Source organism: Gorilla gorilla, chromosome 1 (genome assembly GCF_029281585.2).
Source record: "Gorilla gorilla gorilla isolate KB3781 chromosome 1, NHGRI_mGorGor1-v2.1_pri, whole genome shotgun sequence".
NCBI classification, from domain to species: Eukaryota; Metazoa; Chordata; class Mammalia; order Primates; family Hominidae; genus Gorilla; species Gorilla gorilla.
In genome coordinates, this window is record NC_073224.2 from 127530404 (window position 1) to 127536567 (window position 6164).

Genomic DNA, 6164 nt, shown 5'->3' on the forward strand with positions numbered 1-6164 from the left:
GTTTGATTGCACTGTGATCTGCGAGATAGTTTGTTATAATTTCTATTCTTTTACATTTGCTGAGGAGAGCTTTACTTCCAAGTATGTGGTCAATTTTGGAATAGGTGTGGTGTGGTGCTGAGAAAAATGTATATTCTGTTGATTTGGGGTGGAGAGTTCTGTAGATGTCTATTAGGTCCACTTGGTGCAGAGCTGAGTTCAATTTCTGGGTATCCTTGTTGACTTTCTGTCTCGTTGATCTGTCTAATGCTGACAGTGGGGTGTTAAAGTCTCCCATTATTAATGTGTGGGAGTCTAAGTCTCTTTGTAGGTCACTCAGGACTTGCTTTTTGAATCTGGGTGCTCCTGTGTTGGGTGCATATATATTTAGGATAGTTAGCTCTTCTTGTTGAATTGATCCCTTTACCATTATGTAATGGCCTTCTTTGTCTCTTTTGATCATTGTTGGTTTAAAGTCTGTTTTATCAGAGACTAGGATTGCAACCCCTGCCTTTTTTTGTTTTCCATTTTCTTGGTAGATCTTCCTCCATCCTTTTATTTTGAGCCTATGTGTGTCTCTGCATGTGAGATGGGTTTCCTGAATACAGCACACTGATGGGTCTTGACTCTTTATCCAATTTGCCAGTCTGTGTCTTTTAATTGGAGCACTTAGTCCATTTACATTTAAAGTTAATATTGTTATGTGTGAGTTTGATCCTGTCATTATGATGTTAGCTGGTTATTTTGCGTGTTAGTTGATGCAGTTTCTTCCTAGTCTCGATGGTCTTTATATTTTGGCATGATTTTGCAGTGGCTGGTACCGGTTGTTCCTTTCCATGTTTAGTGCTTTCTTCAGGAGCTCTTTTAGGGCGGGCCTGGTGGTGACAAAATCTCTCAGCATTTGCTTGTCTGTAAAGGATTTTATTTCTCTTTCACTTATGGAGCTTAGTTTGGCTGGATATGAAATTCTGGGTTGAAAATTCTTTTCTGTAAGAATGTTGAATATTGGCCCCCACTCTCTTCTGGCTTGTAGAGTTTCTGCCGAGAGATCTGCTGTTAGTCTGATGGGCTTCCCTTTGAGGGTAACCCGACCTTTCTCTCTGGCTTCCCTTAACATTTTTTCCTTCATTTCAACTTTGGTGAATCTGACAATTATGTTTCTTGGAGTTGCTCTCCTCTAGGAGTATCTTTGTGGTGTTCTCTGTATTTCCTGAATCTGAATGTTGGCCTGCCTTGCTAGATTGGGGAAGTTCTCCTGGATAATATCCTGCAGAGTGTTTTCCAACTTGGTTCCATTCTCCCCATCACTTTCAGGTACACCAATCAGACATAGATTTGGTCTTTTCACATAGTCCCATATTTCTTGGAGGCTTTGCTTGTTTCTTTTTATTCTTTTTTCTCTAAACTTCCCTTCTCGCTTCATTTCATTCATTTCATCTTCCATTGCTGATACCCTTTCTTCCAGTTGATCGCATTGGCTCCTGAGGCTTCTGCATTCTTCACGTAGTTCTCGAGCCTTGTTTCAGCTCCATCAGCTCCTTTAAGCACTTCTCTGTATTGGTTATTCTAGTTATACATTCTTCTAAATTTTCTTCAAAGTTTTCAACTTCTTTGCCTTTTGTTTGAATGTCCTCCCGTAGCTTGGAGTAATTTGATCATCTGAAGCCTTCTTCTCTCAGCTCGTCAAAGTCATTCGCCGTGCAGCTTTGTTCTGTTGCTGGTGAGGAACTGCGTTCTTTGGAGGAGGAGAGGCGCTCTGCTTTTTAGAGTTTCCAGTTTTTCTGCTCTGTTTTTTCCCCATCTTTGTGGTTTTATCTATTTTTGGTCTTTGATGATGGTGATGTACAGATGGGTTTTTGGTGTGGACGTCCTTTCTGTTTGTTAGTTTTCCTTCTAACAGAGAGGACCCTCAGCTGCAGGTCTGTTGGAGTACCCAGCCGTGTGAGGTGTCAGTCTGCCCCTGCTGGGGGATGCCTCCCAGTTAGGCTGCTCAGGGGTCAGGGGTCAGGGACCCACTTAGGAGGCAGTCTGCCCATTCTCAGATCTCCAGCTGCATGCTGGGAGAACCTCTGCTCTCTTCAAAGCTTTCAGACAGGGACATTTAAGTCTGCAGAGGTTACTGCTGTCTTTTTGTTTGTCTGTGCCCTGCCCCCAGAGGTGGAGCCTACAGAGGCAGGCAGGCCTCCTTGAGCTATGGTGGGCTCCACCCAGTTCGAGCTTCCCAGCTGCTTTGTTTACCTAAGCAAGCTTGGGCAATGGCGGGCGCCCCTCCCCCAGCCTCGCTGCCCCCTTGCAGTTTGATCTCAGACTGCTGTGCTAGCAATCAGTGAGACTCTGTGGGCGTAGGACCCTCCAAGCCAGGTGCGGGATATAATCTTCTGGTGTGCCGTTTTTTAAGCCCGTCGGAAAAGTGCAGTATTCGTGTGGGAGTGACCCGATTTTCCAGGTGCAGTCTGTCACCCCTTTCTTTGACTAGGAAAGGGAACTCCCTGACCCCTTGCACTTCCCGAGTGAGGCAATGTCTCACCCTGCTTCGGCTCATGCACAGTGCGTGCACCCACTGACCTGCGCCCACTGTCTGGCACTCCCTAGTGAGATGAACCCGGTACCTCAGATGGAAATGCAGAAATCACCTGTCTTCTGCCTCACTCTCGCTGGGAGCTGTAGACCGGGGCTGTTCCTATTCGGCCATCTTGGCTCCTCCCCAAGTATGGATCTTTAAAAAGTCCCTGTAGTGACTGGGCAGATGTTTGGTGGACCACTAAGTACAAAGTGGTCCACCAGTGGACAGCTAGGCCCCCGGTTTCAAATAGGTTACAGGGACTAAAATGAAAACTCCCACTACTCCGTGGCCCCACCCCACCAAATTGCAAGCCATTGTACCGTAACCCTTTATTGCTGATTATAAATAATCCCCGGACAATGGCCCAAGAACCCTCTATATTCGAGCGGTATGGGTTAGGAGCAGACGTTGCAGGACAAGCCCCTATAGGTATCTTCTCTCTAAGGTTAGTTAAACCACTGGTTAACAATAATAAAGAAATTCAGACCCAGAGTCCAGGAGACACGTGGAACCCAACACTCTCCCCAAGTATAGTGAGTCCAACGTCCTCCTCCCTTCTCCAAAATGACCCAACCAAGGTAACAGTTGTGGAGGTAGAAAACTTAAGGCAAACTATAGCTCTAGAGACAGGATATCAAGATGCAAATGCTTGGCTGGAATGGATTAAATATTCCATCCTCACTTTAAACAAAAGTGAATGTTATGCTTGTGTGCATGGTAGACCAGAGGTCCAGATTGTCCCCTTTCCACTTGGATGGTCTTCCAGCCAGCCAGGCATGAGCTGTATGGTAGCTCTCTTCCAAAACTCCTCAGCCTGGGGCAACAAATCATGCCAAGCTCTTTCTCTCCTCTTCCCTGAAATTCGACACTCTGTGGGTCAGCCCCCGAGGGTTATCCAGCGTCCATCTCCCAATGCCAATTTCACTTCGTGTCTCTCACGACAGGGGGAAAACTTGACATTCCTAGGAGCCTTAACGGGATGCAGTGAGCTTAAACTCTTCCAAGAGCTTACCCATCAGCCTGCCCTTAGCCATCCTTGAGCAGATGTGTGGTGGTATTGTGGTGGACCAATACTGGACACTCTGCCAAGTAACTGGAGCGGAATTTGTGCTCTAATTCAATTGGCCATCCCTTTCACCCTGGCATTTCATCAACCAGAAAGGATAGGAACCAAACGTCACCAAACAAGAGAGGCCCCCCCCATGGGTCCTTTGATTCTTATGTTTATGTAGATGCCATTGAGGTCCCACGAGGAGTGCCAAATGAATTTAAGGCCCGAAATCAAATAACTGCCAGATTTGAATCTACATTCTTCTGGTGGTTAACTATGAATAAAAATGTGAATTGGATAAATTACATTTATTACAATCAACAATGATTTATTAATTATAATAGAGATTAAATTAAAAGGATAGCTGAACAATGAGGACCCACCAGTCAAATGGCCTGGGAAAATAGGATAGCATTAGACATGACACTAGCAAAGGAGGGTGGAGTTTGTGTCATGATCGGGAACCAATTCTGTACTTATATCTCTAATAATACTGCTCCTGGCGGGACCATAACTAAAGCATTGCAAGGTCTTACTGTCTTATCAAATGAGCTAGCCAAAAATTCTGGACTAAACGATCCCTTCACAAATGTAATGGGAAATTAGTTCGGTAGATGGAAAGGACTTATGTCCTCAATCCTCATCTCTCTTGCCATCAGAATAGGGTTGCTCATTCTTGTAGGATGTTGTATTATACCCTGTGCCTGAGGACTAATACAAAGGCTTATTGAAACAGCTCTTACTAAAACCTCTTACGATCCTCCTCCCCCTTATTAAAATGAGCTTTTCCTTCTGGAAGACCAAGTAGAACAACAGAGCAAATTATGCTAAAAAGGTTTGAAGAGAAAGAGTTGTAAAAAAAGAAGGGGAAAGCTGTGGGATATGATGAGGTTTCTCTTCAAATAGCCTGATCAATCCTTTATTCTTTAATTCATAATACCCCCCCTTTCCTTTTTCTCCTCTTTCTTCCTTTCTGCCTTTGTTACATGCCCAGACATGCCACAGTACCAGGTGTTATCAGTACCAGCTCACATTCCTTTCCTTATTTGGAAAGAAGACTAGCTCTCTAGCTCATTGCAGACACCCCGTCCGTTTCCCCTCTCTCCCTGAGGTGCCCACCTTATCTAAAGAAAGTTCAAATGTTTAGCCAACCAGGAGTAGTTTAGATTGTGTGGCTCGACTCTGGCTAATGGGGAAAGGGCACAGGGGCAGTACTTGCATCAGGAATAAAGGCTCTCGCGCCCCTTTGTTCAGGTGTGCTCTCATGGAGACTGCACAAGCAGAAGAAGCACCTCTTTGCGCAGAAGTAAAATTGCTTTGCTGAAAATCCTTTGTTTGAGTGTTTAATTTCCTTAGGATTTTGAGCATTATTTCCAACAGAATGGAGCACCAGCTCTGTGTCGTCTTGTAGAGAAGCTTGTACTTTAATGGATTTTCTGTAAGCGCTGAATTTCCTGGGGATAGCAAAGGATGTTGCCCTCAGGCAGTACATGGGTTAAGGTGTTTGGGAGTTGCAAGCGATAGAAACAGACTCTTTGGTTAGTGTAAGCCCAAAGGGAATTATTGGAAAGATATAGGTATTTGAAGAAACACAAGGGAGAAATCCTTGGACTGGGAAGGAGGAACCATTCATTATCTCAGTCGTTCATTCAGTAAATGTTTATTGAGCATCTGCTGTCATCTAGGCACTGTGCTTCACACTGTAGCTAGGGCAGTTAATGACAGAAACATGATCCTTGCTCTTGTGGGGCTTGCAAAGAGGATACAGACTCCAAAAAAAGTATCAAATAATCATAAGTTGTGATAAGAGCTATGATGGAAGCAAATAGGATGGTCAGGGAAGTCTTCTCCGAGGAAGTGACATTTAAGCTGTGATATGAATAATTAACAGCAACCAGCCACAAAAAGAATAGGGAGAAAATTGTTCTAAGGAAGTTGGAACAGCATTAGCAAAAGCCTGGAGGCAGGAAAAACCTTTCCGTGGCTAATTAGCAAAACCTTGGGGGCAGAAAGAGCTTAGCATGGCTATCGACAAATCCAAAAAGTTTAGCACTTTAGAAGGAAGAGTGAACTCTGCCAGGAGGTCTTAGTTTTTTTCTTTGGAATTGCCATTAACTGTAACTTGGACCCAAGGACAACTAGTATGTGTAGTATCTCTTTGTTCCAAGTTATACTTTATCAAGACCCATACCTGTATATTGGGGACTATTTCTAGAAAAGGGGAATTGCTAGGAGCTGGAAAGAAGCCCAAGAGGTGCTTACTGTAGAAAATAGATAATAAAGACAGCCACTCAAATCCACCCTCACTCTCTCTGTAGGAAATGCTGGAGGCTTTTGAAGAAGAGGCTAAAGGAACAGGACACCCCAGGCTGCGTATCACAGCAGCTATATCTGCTGGCAAGGAGACCATTGATGCAGGATATGAAATTTCAGAGATCAAGAAGTGAGTGCAGTGTGTCTCTCGGGGGTCCCCAAATCCCAGAGCAGAGATTTCTAAACTTTTTGGTGGACAGCATCCCAAGCAGTGCTGTAAGTGTAATGTTGGAAAAACTAGTGTCCAATGCCAAACAG

At 44.4% G+C, this 6164-nt stretch overlaps 1 pseudogene; it reads left to right on the plus strand.

The window, feature by feature from the left end:
• The first annotated feature begins 538 nt into the window (after nt 1–538).
• On the plus strand, nt 539–5905 carry LOC134756810 (uncharacterized; annotated as a pseudogene).
• Nucleotides 5906–6164: the final 259 nt, after the last annotated feature.